We start from the raw sequence: 15,747 nt of genomic DNA on the forward strand, positions 1-15,747 counted from the left end.
CACATTAAAAAGCTGTTTAGAAAAATATTTACATTCTAACAATAAAACACATAGGTAAGCAAAGGATTCATTGTAAATAGTAACTATTTTAGAATCACATCTGTCTCAGGAGAACTACTATTTTTGAAATATTGAATGGAACTTAGCATAGGGAATTATAAATAATTGTCGTTTATTAAAGGAGGATGACCTTTTATAAACACTCTACACAAAGTGAAGGCACAAGAAGGGAATTCACATACCTATAACAAAACAGGTCAAGTCTACTTTGTAACTTCTTCAAAAGCTTCCCCCTCAAAATGTTTTGTCTATTAAACTTTGACCAGCAAAATAAAAATCTACTTGCTTAAGTGAAAGCTGTGTGTAACGCTTAAAACTGGCATTTTGTGGATACATTCTTTTTACTTGTACATATCATTAGGTTTAAAAAAAAAAAAAAAAACAACCAAACAAAAAAAACAGAACAAAAAAACACTGTTTGAAAAACTATCCTGGCAAGGACTAACCCTGAATACGTGCTATACATAAGCACATATTTCTAGACTTCGAATATAAAATAAACCAGCTGAAAGAAACCTATCAAGTCTTTCAAGTTTTGCCTCGGGTACTAAAACTTAAAATTTAACACGGTTGTGACTTTTTTTTTTTAAACATATGGTGACTTTATTTTTCAAATTCTGTTTATCTTGTACCTGTTCAAATTCTTCAACATTATCACTGGCTAAAACTACCAGAAACATGTTATCACATGATTTGTCTGGAAAAGAATCACTAAATAAAGGCAGTAATACCCAACACTGACAGCAGAGAGTAACAGCGGCAAGAAAGTGAGTGTCTTCATATTTGCTGTAGATTGAAGGACTACACACAAATAACTGTGACTGAGCTAACTTGTGAAGGCACCATAACTTTATTTTATCTGCCAATATTAGCACAACAGAGGCAACTGTATATTCCTATAGTGCCTCTTTATTATAAAAGATTCTAAGATAGCACAATCTCTAATTAAGGAGAAAAACACACGTTCAGGGAATATAAGTACAAAAAATGAGTATGTCCTTCCAGATGAGGACACTGAGGAACACAGAGGTTAAATGAGTAATGAAGTTGGTCAAAACAAGAGCTAGAAGGGTAACCAGCATCCCCCTCCCTAGATACATGGCCATCATTCTCCAGTGTCTTCCATTCTCCAGTGCCCCCTTTAAACTCAGACACTTTTGCTGCAGGTAGTGAACGTGTGTGTATGAAAAGGAGCCACTAACAAAACTGTAAGCATATTTAAAAATATTTTTTGTCTATACATGAAGATAAGGGCAGGTAACAAGAAACCTACAAGTCCAGCATTTTTAACAGTAGTAGTAATAATAATAATAATAATAAGGAAAAACCTTCCATGCTTCTTTTGTATGAGCTCCTGAAGCACGTTACAATTAACTGTAGCCTCTGGATCAAACTGGTTTAGGAACTGCTTACTACAAGATAGTAGGTAGGAAAGTGAAAGAGCAAGAGAAATGCTTTTATTTATGCAAAATTCTGTCTACAGGATCCATTTGGCTATAAATCTAATTAGACTGAAATAGCACTTACAGGTAATTTATAATAATGGCTCAGATTCATTTCCTAAGAGAAATTAACTAAGAAATAAGCAGCACGCAAGCCTGCATCGTAGCAGTGACAATAAACACAGGGAAAAACAGGTAGTCATATCAGCATCTAAATGCTAAAGTGATGGTATTTTAGTTATTTACAACAAACGCAGTATTGAAAGTGGACTGCTATTCTTCATATTTCTTCCACTAGCCTGATCAGCAGTGCCCACACTTCTCAAGCAGTCTTTTCACATTTCACTTACACAGGAGGAGTATTTCTCTGGGGTATCTTAAGGCTTGAGTACACCAGCTGTACACCCATTAAAGTACGCTAAAGAGTATCAAACTGAACAAGGCAATCAGTAAGGACAATCAGCTCCATTTCACTTCAAGTCTGCTTTCATTACCCGAGTTAGAATTCGCTCCCGACACTTTTCAAAGCCTTGCCAGGAATATTCATTTATACCACAGGTTTTATCCTCGCTGTCTATCACATAGTACAGCCACTAACATGTTGTACAGATGTACTTCGGATCACCACAGTGGTGGTTGGACAGCTTACTTTTCACTGGGGAGTGCAAATGATGCTGAAAGTGCATTTTTTTGTTTAAAAACAATTCCTTTTGTTTTCTTCCTCTATTCACTCCCCAAATGAATCTTTGTTAAAAAGTTTCACGCTGATGAGAGATAGCTGGCTGCCTATTCTCCTTCCCGGGGGACATCCGTGCTTAAAAAAGAAAATATTGAACAATAGGGATTTCTATTGCTGGAATATCGTTCTCCAAGTTACTGTCTCATGGTAGACCACTCCCCTCTTGAAACTGTTTCATGTTACTGGCTCACGACAGACATTTATCTGTCTTTGCTTTTTGGAAAATGCATTTTTTGGGAAAGCTGTTTTTTGTGAGGATACTGGTATGGCATATAGTTTGCCACCTGATACTATCTGTAGCATTTGAATTTGTAGCTATTCCCACCATCAGAAAGGCCCCTTTTTAAGACATAAATATTTTTAAAAGCCTTCACTGGAAAAGAATAACCCAAAGTTATCCAAATAACCTCAGACAGGCATTTGGAAGTACTGAAAATCTGTCCCCTTCCTGAAAAAAAAACAAAAAACAAAAAAACCAACCTGTCATGGTATTTCACTGTCTGTATCACAAAATACTCTTTAAAAGGCAGTAAGCCCTGTTTTTCTGCTAGTGACTCAGCGAACGCATCCTCTCTCTTGGCAGACTAGTTAGACAATTTATAAAAGGGTCTCCTTCTGTTTCTTGAAGTAAACAGGCATTTTATGACTATCACACCCATCACCTATAGCCTGTGCAGGGCGGAGAGGAACAGGTCTCCACTAGCCCATTACCACTGCCAGACTTTTTCCCATATGCACACACACACGCTACAGCTAGGCATCAGTGGAGGAAGCTCTCCTGTGGAGCCATGTACTCTTACTCACAGTAGGAGCACTAGCCCAGTGTCATCCTCCTCATCCATCCTTAAGTTGTTTGTTTGGGTTTTTTTACATTTTGCCTTCACTAGAATGCCAACAAAAAAAAAGTTTTCAACAATAAAGTTTCTTTTCATTTCGCTGACACTAGTGAGCACAAGAGTGGAGATTGTCAAGACTGCATTTTGCATCTACAGTCATTCTGGTAAGCTGAAGAACACAAAGCAACGTTACTTTTATAGCAGCTTCCCTTCCCATGTAACAGGAGTTCACCTGTTCCAATTTCTGAATTTAACAGAAAGCTAGAAACAAGTGTTTCGCCTGTCTATCTTCCAAATGCAATCTAGTTGTTCTCCTATCCGCTGCACTGGAAAGGCAGTTTAGCAGCAGACCGGTAATAGTCATTTGGGAAACATCCCAATGTAGTTTTACTCAGAAACATAAATGTTGTATCTAAAACTTGAGACCATAAAATATGTGAATGAGCATTTCGGAAGGATCTTCTAGCCATACCAGCTTCCTGCTACAGAAACAGATTCCAGCTGCGTATTTCTCCGAGTTGCAGCAGTAGGGTTATATGGACTAACATTTTCATGCCTTTATTTGCAAGGATTAAGACTAGAGAATTGTCAATAAAAGCAAGAGCTTTCCTTCAGTCAACTTAAACGTATGCAACGTGAAAAAACAAGCCCACCTCACTGCGTTCCAAGTCTTCTGTCCTACCACAGACCTTTAGACACGTGCTTTTAAAAAAATCACAAATCATCTCCTTAGCAAACCACTGAACTCAAGAATTCAGTTATCACTGAGTACATTGAGGAGAGAATTGGCACCATCATTTCTGGATTAAATGACTTTGTCAGTATGACATCCCTCTAAAACATGGAATGACTCCACACAACGCCGAATTTCGTCTTTAACTGGTGAGAGTTTTCTTCAATTCAATGCTGCTTGAGAGATAATTGAGCTGACTGTCCATCAGTCTGGAGATCAACCCATTAAATAAAAAATAATCAGTTCATAACTACTATACACCATCTGTTCAGAATGCTGCCATCATTTGTTTATTAGGTTTTGGAATACTCAGAATGTTACTTTCATAATAAACTGACAGAGTACAACAGGCAATTAGTGAACTAGGCACTAATGGCAATCAGATTACTGAAAAACAAATAACTGAATTAAACCTGTAATTGGCAGCTGAATACAGGCACTTCTCCTGCTATATCTTAGCAACAGTGAACGAAGAGGTTAAAAAAAGATAAACAAAATATAGGAAAAAAAGATTAGATTACCAACAAAAATAAAATTTCAGCTTTCAGATGATGGCAGCAAACCATGCTCCTTCAAACAGATCAGTCTTCCACTTCAGTGAGAAATTTCAGCCAACAGTTCTTTTACTTCCCTGTCTTTACAAGGAGCTTCTATATAAGCATTTTACAAAAATGGGTAACGTATTTAGTAGGTTCTCAAATGTAGACAGCCAGATGTCTTAGTTGGTAACTACCTTTAAAACCAATCAGCCTCCTCCACTTTTGAACAGGATCTGTGGCTACACAATCATTATAATCAAAGTTATGAGAAGAATGTATAACCTTCAGCTTTTGGTGCCATTTCCAAGCTTATTCAACAAGTGTACAGACATGAAATACGAAATAATTTTCCACATAAAAACTCCATCCGTTTTTCCTCTTTTCATTGCACAACCCCGTAATATAGTAAACTGCATCCAATGTAATGCATTAAGTGCTACACTAGCTGTTGGGATCTCCTGCTTACACCACAGGCAGCAGTTCATCTGAAAGGTCAGAGAGCCAACAGGTAAAAAGTCTTTGACAACAAACACACCGTCAAATGCATTTAATTTTGTGTCATTTCCATTATGCTTTATTTTCTAAGCAACTGACAAATAGGAAATTTATTGAAAATACTACTAATCCAAGAAAAAAAAATACTCTACATAGACAGAGTGTTCAGGACACAACATTTTCCAGGAGCATCAGACATGCACACAATTCTATAGAGCTACTGAATTTGAAAGGAGGCCCCAACGGGACCCAGGTACACTGATATGAGCTGCATACATGAAGAAGTTCAAAAGCACAAGGTCTTCTGGATTCCACCACAAAACCTTTTGTTTCACAGCTGCAATCAGAGCTGTTTTGGCACTCTCTCCTTAAGAGATACCGAAACAAAGTCCAAGAGATCTGGGAACTGGCATATTTTAAAAAAAGATAGTATGCTTTATATAACATGTTTTATTATAAACTGACTGTCCAAATATCAACACAATTAAGTTATTTTTAAAAGTGCACTATTATATGATGAATAAATCAAGGTTTTCAGTCATTTCAAACACAGGCAAGCAACTGATGTAGACAGAGGCAAGAAACAAAAGCTGGGAAGTGTGAGCAAATGATGAAAAACCAAGAAAAGTCAGAAGGGTCAGTTTAACAAAGGGAGGTTCACACAAGGGGCACAACTTACAAAAGTGAAGGCCCAGTATGAATGGTCAGATGATGTAACGAGCAGAACAGAGACAATTGATGCACGCTTGGAAACAGCCAGGAAAAAGGCAGAGACATAAATGCTAGAGACTGCTTCAAATACATACATCAAGAAACAAAACAAGAAAAGAGTTTATATTAGGACTGCAGTGAATCCCTCTAATATTTAAACTTCCTACACTTTCAGCAACCTTTAAGTCAGGGCTATGGACTGGTTTTAAGGAAGATCCCTTGTTTGTATGTTACACCTAAGGATGCAGTAAGACTCCTTACTTCCGTGTGCTTTACTTCACACTCTGCTGATGCCAGAAGAATGTAACATTAGTTCCCCTCCACATTTTTTATTTTCTCTGCTGAGGTTGTAAGGCTACTTGAAATTATCTCCATTTTCCAATTTTACAATGCTTAATAACAATAGCACCTCAAGTTACTGGCCCCAAAATAAACCATCAGAGGTCAAAAATGGATCCTCTGAATTCCTTTTATTAAAATCATCTGTCTGGCAGTGAATAAACATTGAAACTGCTTGTACATGCAGCTGACATTCTGAGGAGCACTGGTATGCAACACCATCATCTGCCAGCCTCATTCCAACTATCGAGTATAGGTAACAAATGATACATTCCAGGGGAACATTTAACTATGCATCAGAAGTACTTGGGTCACTTATGCTCTTTCTTTTTCACCATCTCGAGTCAACACAAATCTAGCAAGCACATTCCTATGTCATAGAATTCATTCGTAACACACAACTGAATTGCTCAGTCTGCTGTCATTTTTCAGGCAAATCAAAGAATCGGGTATTACTGCAGTTGCTCTCAAAGTACTGAAGTAATCAGAACTGATTTCATTTTTCCACATATTGAAATTGTGCTGTTTAATCAATAAAATGTTTTGTTAAGAAGTGCCAATATTTTACTGTCTTGTTTTCTGACACGCTTTTATACTGATACAGTTTTATTACAGATGGCTTTGAAGTGCCTGACAACATTAATAAAGACATGATACAAGTGTATGTTATTAAACAAACACAAACAGGAATAGGTGCCAAAAGAGCCTACATTTTGACTTTCATTGCCTGGACACTGAACATAACTGTAACATAGAAAAGAGTTAGCAGCAATTCTTTGAGCATACAGCTCTCTAAGAAATGATCTGTAGAGGAAAAAAAAAATTATAATTAGCCTTCATAAGTACAAATTACGTTCTCTGTTCTCCTTCCTGAAAAAAACCCTGAGGAGTAACAAACACATCAAAGAAATGCGTGGGCTTTGAAAAAGGTAGGCGCTTGCCGCATCTTCCTCCCGCATTGCGGAAATGATCATGACAAAAGAATGAGTGGACAGGGTGTCTGCAGAAACCACAGCCCCACGACTATGGCTATATGGTTACCAGTAGCATAACCACAGGCAGCCAAAATGCTGCATCAAGATTTGTGTCTCAGTCTGCTCTTTTCTACCAATCCTTCTCCATTAATACAAAGCCCTTTACAGAAAGGTGTGAATTTATGTAGTCACAGGGCACACTACACTATTTCAGTAAATACCTGACTAATTTATGAGGTTACTGGCATGCCGAGACAAGAGCTATTAAGATAGAAACCAATTTATTCTCATAGAACCAGCTACATACTAGAGAGCCCACGATCTTGCATGCCTCCCCAGGACTCACCCACCAGCCTCATGCACTGACATTAAGCCAGGCTAAGCAGCAGCATCCTAGCGCATGCTGCCGTGTAGCTGCCCTCAGACCTTGGCAACAATTTAGTTATCATCCTTTTTGTTCTACCAAGTAGGTGGCAGAGAGGAGCAATTCAGCAACAGCAAAATTCAGAAGACGTAGATTATTTACAATTCCTATAAACTCAGATTTGAGGAGATCAAGTGCGATTGCAGTGGAGTACTCACTTTGTCCTGATCCTCCATGCAAAGGCACATCGCACGTATAAGGATTTCTTTTTATTATTATTATGTACTATTATTTTTAAATCAGAAAACAAACGATAGCGAAAAGAGGCTACACGTCTATGTATTTTCTCTGGGCTATCCAAAACTCCAATTACTTCATCTTCAGGGAATATCTCCTGAAAGTCCTCCTTTCCTTTGCTGTCCTTCTAATTCTGATGCCCCATAACCTGATTTCACATTACGAGCAGTGCTACTGCCGCTAATCCTCCATTACGCCCCTTATCCCACCACACCCTTATCTCAGCCTCTGATTTTGAGATGGTTACTTCAAGGAGTGTGTCACTCAAGGACTTCTTTCAAATGCTGTCATTTTCATCAGTACACAGATTAAACAAAAGTTACATTATTCATCAGTAATAATTCATCATTTTCAGTATCTAACAGAATTCTTACGCTGCTTGCCACAGTTCTTGTCACTAGAGACCACTCCATTTTGCTGCTCAGATGCAGCACAGATTGCTATACCATAATGGAAAAGCATATTGAGACACATAAAGCTGGTAAATACAATGCATTTTCCAATTTAGTTAGACTTGTTTTCTATGAATTAAAGCTTCGCCAAAAATCATATCTGAATCAAAAATGGTTTTGTTACAATTTTCTTCATGGTAGCACGTTATAAAATACGGCACTTTAAGATGCCCCAAGTTACTCATTATGCTTTTTTTTGTTGTTGTTGTTGGTAGGAGAAAGCTCTGAATTTTTCTTAAAGGAACAAAAAACAAAAGCATGAAAGTCAGATCTCCTCACTTCTGATTTCATGGCTTATAAAGTACACAAATTATAAAGGTATCAGACATTTCCCGAGCTTACATTAAAATCTGTAGTGAGCCTTTAGAGTGGACCAATTTATTTGATGCATTTCTCCTAAAGCTTTTGACACCATAAACATTTCTGACTCCATGACAAATACTTTATAATATATTAAGCAAGCTCATTCAAACAAACAATCCTAAATGTTATGCCAACGGCAGTGTATTTAGAAATGGAATAGTCACTTGAAAATGGAAAAACCTTGAAGTTTAGTTTGAACCACCACAGTTTACTATTTACTGTTGTACAACTGAAGGCAAAGCATTTCAAATTAAGTTCAATGGCACAAACACCCAAAAAGCAGAGAGTATAGGCATATTCTCCAGAAGTGCATCATGCCGTACCTACTTCACGTGAGAGCATCAACACCAAAGTCTGCTCCCCAGTAAAACCTCTCATTGAATACAATATTAATTAGCATAAAGCATTTAACTGTACAACAATTTAATTGTATTTATAACATGCTTCTAATCACTGCAGTTTATCTGCATTAGCTTCATTCAACCAAAAAGCCTTGCCATCCCTTTTTACTCAGGAACAAACTGGCGTTAACTTTCTTCAGAGTAAATAAAGCATTACACTATGAGAAGCTCTGCAAGTCACCAAAACCAAGATGCATGCGCTCCCTGCAAAGAAAAGCACCACAATCTGACTCTCACATTTAATGATATAATGAAAATTTACAAAATGTTTTCTGTATTGAAGGCACAGGGAGACTGCAACTCATGAGGCAATAAAAATACAAATACTGCAACAGGATTAATTAATGACAAAATTATTAGCTGTTCAGGCATGCTTTTGATGACAGAATTCAATTCCTAGAATATAAAACTAGCTCTGATTTTATGAATCCAGTGAAAATCACTGAGCCGTGGCCATAAAAATTGGGATGAAACAGAAGCCTGAAAGTAGTTGATTCATATATATTTGATTTTTATGTTTTAGCATAGATTTCAAACAGAAGACAAAAACTTTTGAGAAATAAAACCTCGAATATTTAACAGAGGGGGAGGGCACGTGGGGGTTTTTGTTTGGTTTGTTGGGGGTTTTTTTATTGCTGACTATTTTTTAACACTGCCCTACTGACCATTTAAGCTTTCCTTTGACTCAAAAGCTTGAAGGCATCCAATTTAGGAAAAAAAAAAAGACAGCTTTATCAGTTGGAAGATGTTACTAAGCTTCTATAATTTTAACACGAACGCTGTATAAACAGCTTCTAAATAAATCAGTATTGGCTAAGACTAAGTGGGAAATATACTAGAAAGCATTAAATTACAAGAATACTTTTCGTAAGACTTTGCTTTCTCACAGTACTTTTCTTGTTAACTGTGACTCTCGGCCTGAAAAGATCAAGAGCAGACATCTGATTTGGAGAAAAAAAGCATAAAAGTGTCCCAGTTTCTCTGTGAATAACATTTTCTTTCACTTATAAAAATGCACTTCTCACCTTACATACTTCAACATATGCTATGTGAACATATCTGCCCTGAGAACAGTCTTACGTGGTGCCTCCATATATTGCCAGTGACTAGAAAATACTCTAAACCCCCTGCTTCAGAAAGTCATTGGATATCCAAATCATAAATTTCAAATTCCCAGCTGTCACCGCCTAACCATGCCTTCTGCATTTCAGCTAAGTCATGCTGCATGACATCACTCTCACACACTTCATAGCTTCTTCAACATTAACAGAAAAACCTGTGGGCTGTCTAGTATTTTTCACCACGTTTATCACAGTAGCCATTACTTCATTGAAATAGCCCTTAGGAACTCACTCCTGTAAAATATGTTATTTTGTTTTCTCCTTGTTTCTCTGTATTTCTCACCATATTTAGTCTGCTTCTTCCTCTCAGTAACAGGGAATTTGGGGGGGGGGGGGGGGGGGAAGTGATGTAACATTTTCATATACCAGCTTATTACTTCTTTAGGAATCTGGAATGATCTAAAAGTTTAAAGATTTCACAACAATTACAAATCGATACATTTGAATGAAAGGAGACCTTTTCCACAACTCCTTTTTCCAAGGATCCATAAAGAAGTGTACTGATGATGGATTACGTTAAAGCCTGGAAATCACAATAGTGAAAAAGGAAGCAGTAGTAAATATTGGCAACATTATTAACAGGTGGAAGAGGGCAATTGTGGTAGGACATCATGAAAGCGTTTGCTCGGGGCTTTTTCCCTAAAGGTGACACAGAGCTCCAATACTCTTCCCCTGGAATTAATGCAGTTCATAACTTCGGACTGTATATGCCACACATTAGGTATTAATATAGATTTATGTATTCTTATAAATTAAGATAAGCTAAGGAAAAACATAAGAGACCTCCATATAGGGAGCATTCTTACATCGGGTCATTGGCAGTGCATCATCAAGTTTACCTACTGTAAAACCACCACATGAGACAACGTGGAGTCTAAAACTGGAGTTACTTCAAACATCTAAGAAAATGATGGGCAGTTTAGCTCTTAAGTCCTATAACTAAGTGGTTTGGACCTTCACTGACAAATGAGGACTTACTTGGTAAGAACCCATCACAGATGTTATTGATCCAAAAGTGAGTCTTAATTAAAACAGAAAGTATTGTAGTTTTATAGTGTAATGTCTTCTTTACTTTTCTAATAAATTGTGTGTACACGCACACTGGCATACTCACGCAAACCATAGTGGCTGTTATTATGATTTGGGTTTAAGTCTCCTTCTTAACCAAGGACCCAAGAAAAACATATCCTGTCCACAAACAGTAACCGGTACATCTACCTGAATTTATAGGCATGTTTAAAAACAAAACAAAAAACCCACACAAAACAAAACAGGACCAGACATGAGTCTTTCCTTGCACTTGTTCTGAAGGTATTTCCTTGCTAGAAGGGTTTATCATTAAATTACATAAAAATGAAACAGTTATAAACAAACATGTAAGTTTATTTACATCTACGTGTTTCTGAAACTCACCATTTCATGTATGAAGTGGAAAAATTAGAAAAAAAAAAAAAACAGCAATTCATCAGGGAGCCTTATCACCTAGAAGCGACCCGCGTAAGAGTGGAGACTGGAATCGGTCTCATTTGACGGCTGTCAAAAACCAATTGCGTGACCTCACATGGTTTGCATAATTTATCTGCAATTCAATTTACCCAGCCTCAAAATGGGGAAAATCCCACTTACCTGGATTGCCTTTTGTCATCAAAACAGAACGCACCCTAGAAATGCATGTTACCATACAGACACAAAGATGTTCATACACAGTACTTTCAGGTCTTCAGAATCAAATGCTCTCCACCGGAATGTACAGAGTCTTTGCCATGTATTACTTGTTCGTTGAATGTTTCAATCTTCTAGAAGAAAAAGTGACCCATTTGCTTGACTTACTACCTGCTGAGAACGTTAATACAGAACTTCAAATCTAATAAATGAATGAGCAGGGGACAGACAGATCTTGCAAGTTTATTGCACTGTAGTTACATTATTCTCAACTGGCCAATCTTTAATATTTTTGAAAATAGATTACTTAACACAAATAGCATTTCCTTTAAATAATCATGTAAGTTACAAGTTCTCTTTACAACTGAGCAAATAAATTGAGCTGGGAGCACTCACTGGATCAAAACACTCATTTGTGAGTAGTCCCTATGAACAAAGATTTGCCTATCTGCCAAAATCATTTTCCTACTCTGAAATTAATGCCATCAAAATTGATAATACCACTCAATGCAAGTTACAGATCCTGTATGTTACAAGCAGAGGGGCGGATCATCAGCTGGTGTAAATCTATACTGTTCTTAAAACCAATGGAACTATATCAATTTACAGCTGCTGAAGATTTGTCCCTGTGTCTGTCTTTAGCACTAATAAAACCATTGAACCAAACCCTAGATGCACTTCCACATTTAAAGCTCCCATTGACTGCAGTGAGAGCGATGCCTACAGGAGGAAAAGCAGACTGTAAGTAAACCATCCTAGAATTAGTGCACTCCCCCCCCGCCCCCCATTCATTCCAAGTTTAAAGTTAGTTGTTAAAACCATAACCTGGGAGGAAGCCAAGAGCGCAGCGGATTTTAAAACTTCTTAGGTTTCTTTCATGTATTCCCAGAAATTCTGTTTAATAACAGTGATTTATCAGGCCAAGTCCAGTTTACTGTAATCATGCAAATAACACCAGTAAAGCCCACAGGAAAAGCAGCACCATCAGGAAAACATGATTTGGCTCACAGTTTTACTCCAGCAGGATAAAGTTTCGAAGTGACTGTTGCACTGTTCTTATCTCTCTCCGAGATCTATCATTACACCTATATTAAAAATCTCATTGTTTCCTCTACTATCCTTATACATTCCTTATGTAATTTTTCCTCCAAGGATACGATGCAGTGCAACACTCATCTGAGCAACAGACTCACTTGCACACTTAGCCCTGGGGCAGTCGAAAGGACTAGCATAGAGCAGAAAAATAATTGCCTGAAAAAGGATTTTGCAGGAGGGGTACTCAGCCATTTCTTAGACCACCATCCTGTAAAACTGTAGTCAATAGAGAGAACGTAAGTTGTTTTATAGAAGACATCTTTAATCAAGGTGAGTTTCTCCACAATTCTGAGTGCATGGGATGTTGCAAATAGCTATTAAATGTATTTCTGACTACAGATACATAGAACTAAACGATGCAGTTTTTCAAAAGTATCTACACGCATCTTGCATAACGGCATACACTGTAGTTATCTATAGGTGTTTTCCTTTACACATATATTGCAAGAGGTTTACAGCTGCTTGCGTTCTGCAAGCATTACATGCAACAATGATTTTTAATATCAACTGAATTAACTTTTAACTGCAAGGAATAAAAACTCAAGACTCCTGCTTCAGGAGGCTACCAATAAGAACGTAAATAGTTAATCATTAAAAACGGTTAGCACATGAAAAAAAATAAGTATCTTTAAAATGTTCCTTAGCGCTACTCCATAAGACGTTTCAACATTAAAAAAAGAGAATTAAAATAGAATAGTCTTCTTCAACTTAAGCATTCCCAAATACAATCAGGTTTATCAACAGCACAAAATCATTTTCTATCTACAGTTTGTTTCATACAACTTTTTAAAATAAGTTTTTTTAAAAAATCATTTTAGACACCACAAAACAGTTCGACTTAAAACCAGCTAATTGATCACCTTTCTGCACAGCTGCATTTTCCTTCATTAATCTAATAGAAATATTTGAGGGATTTCCGTTTTTACCTTTGCATTTTTCCTTTTCCAGTATCCATAACCAATCATCGCTCTGCTCTTCCATTATGCTTCGTATATTGCAGAGTGAGAAGCATCTTCATTAAATAGTATTAAAAATAGAACACACCCGATCTCCCCACCGGAGCATGCTCTGACAGTGCTGATACCACAGCTCTCAAGGTAACCATGCCCAGCTGGCAACTGAGAGGCAAAGTCAGTGCGAGATTAGCAATCTGCAAGCCTAATTGTGCACACAAACTTGCCTCGATCCGTGACGATAACTGCTAAAACAAAAATCAGCGTGCAGTTAAGTTATGCGACTGAAAAGTTGCAGGTCAGTTTACAGTATTTTTTTTTCTCCCCTCCCCATCACCCTCAGCTTCAATTGCTTAGTACTTGCCTAAAATTTACATATGCTATTTAGAAGAATGCACACCGGGCATGCATCTAGCTCAGCGCAATAGCAGAGCAAGTCAAACAGGTGATCAACAAACACTTGTGCTGCTCTTTAATGCCTTTGTTTCCCCTCTCGGCACATTTACAGCAATGTCACACGACAGTGGGATGAATTTAAGCAAAACCGCACACACCTGGAAGCGCAAAGACACACCTAGCACGGAAAAAACGCACCCGAAATTTGAGTGTGTTCCCCCCCGCTGGCTGAAACGGTAAACGAATGCAAAACAATAACAACAATTAAACAAGACTGCGCAATGGCTGCGCTGGATGAGCGCGTCTTGGTTAGATCTACAAGCGATATCGTTGAAACGCACACACAAGTAAGCAGAATTACACTAAGCAGAGTAACATTAACTAATTTTTATGAAAATAGACTGCTAGGATACCTAACAATATGACTGTAACTCCTGGACTGTGGTCCTCCTTCACTGCAGGCAAAGAAAAGGTGCTAAGGAAGCATCAAGTAAATCCGTTACCCTCAAATCGCCACCCTTAAGAACAATGCCAGCCAAGCAAGCCCAGGCTTTCCCTCCAGCAAAGCACGGCTTTTTAAAGCGTATCCCTCGATGTTCACAAATCAGCGAGTAAAAGTTGGGGTTTTTTTTACAGTTTGATACATTTCAGCTAAAACAACCGTTGGGAGGAGGGTGATCTCCTCCCGCAGCTCCCCCCCTTGGCGATCGCCTCCCCAGCCTTAGCCCGGTTCCCGGACACCGGCTCCGAGGCGAGGGCACCGCCGTCACCCGCGGACCGAGCTCCGGCCGCCTCACCTCCGCCTCCGAGCCCGACCCACCGCCACCCCTCCGCGCTCAGAGCCGGAGGAGGCGGCACGGCTCCCGCCAGAAGCGCCTCTGGTAATTGCCGGCTGACGGCGGAAACTTTGCGACGGCGCCACCGCCGCCCTCCGCGGGGGCAGTCGGCCCCACCGACCACGCCGAGAATCGCGGCAAGCCCTCAGTGCCGTACCTGGCTTTCGCCACCTCTGCCCTGCCGCTCCGAGATCCCGTGCGAGGCTCCGGCTTCAGCACCGATATCATCCTGCCCCACTAGACTATGAATGATACCCTTTTTTCCTTTTTTTTTTTTCCCTCCCCCGCTGGAAAATACCGCATCTTAGAGTCGGAATCCTGCAGTTGCTATAAATAATTGCACATCGCATGTAATAAACGCAAGCCCCAGCTCCATGCACAGCTCCTATTTCCCTCTCCCTCCGCTTCACATGCTCAAGCCGCCCTGACCTCAAAAATTAAAAGATCACGGGGAGGGGGGGGGGTGGGGGGTGGGGGCGAATGACTCCAACGAAATGACAGAAGACACATGCTGGAAGGAAAAAAAGAAAAAAAAAATCGCAACAACAAAGGACATCACGCCACACAAATGTCTACAGATTCTGCTTTGGCTTTTTTGGTTTTTGGTTTTTGGTTTTTTTCCATTTTTTTTTTTTACCTTGCCTGAAAACGGGATCTGCCCCCAGCGTCTTGGTGGCTTGGTTTATTTTTTTGTTTGTTTGGTATTTTTGGTTGGCTGGTTTGTTTATTTTGCTGCAGATATGCTGCTGTTACAGTACAGTCCCTGTCTTCCTGAAAGACATGGTCTCTTCCTCCGCCTCCGCCTCCTCCGCGGGAGGAGATCTGCCGCGCCGCGGTGGTGGCCGGGCGCGGTGGCCGCGGCGGCGCCGCCCGACCCGCCGGCCGCCTGCCGCCTCGGGCCGGCTCGCCTCGCCTCGCCTCGCCTCTCCTCTCCTCTCC

General features: G+C 39.2%; 1 protein-coding gene across 20 annotated transcripts in view; it reads right to left on the minus strand.

Moving 5' to 3' along the window:
- The window catches only part of ARPP21 (cAMP regulated phosphoprotein 21), a 201,952-nt gene that overhangs the window by 124,599 nt on the left and 61,606 nt on the right, over positions 1-15,747 (minus strand). For 12 of the 20 annotated variants that reach the window (XM_076330900.1, XM_076330908.1, XM_076330907.1 and 9 more), the window contains exon 1: positions 15,446-15,664. The exons of 3 other annotated variants lie outside the window; for them this stretch is intronic. The gene's annotated coding sequence lies outside the window, so the exon portion shown is untranslated. Of the gene's footprint in view, positions 1-11,492; positions 11,514-13,549; positions 13,833-14,385; positions 14,409-14,769; positions 14,818-14,965; positions 15,227-15,445; positions 15,665-15,747 lie in introns of those variants that run through there. 5 more of the 20 variants (XM_076330891.1, XM_076330897.1, XM_076330896.1 and 2 more) reach the window with 5 other exon arrangements.

This window comes from Aptenodytes patagonicus, chromosome 2 (genome assembly GCF_965638725.1).
Source record: "Aptenodytes patagonicus chromosome 2, bAptPat1.pri.cur, whole genome shotgun sequence".
NCBI classification, from domain to species: Eukaryota; Metazoa; Chordata; class Aves; order Sphenisciformes; family Spheniscidae; genus Aptenodytes; species Aptenodytes patagonicus.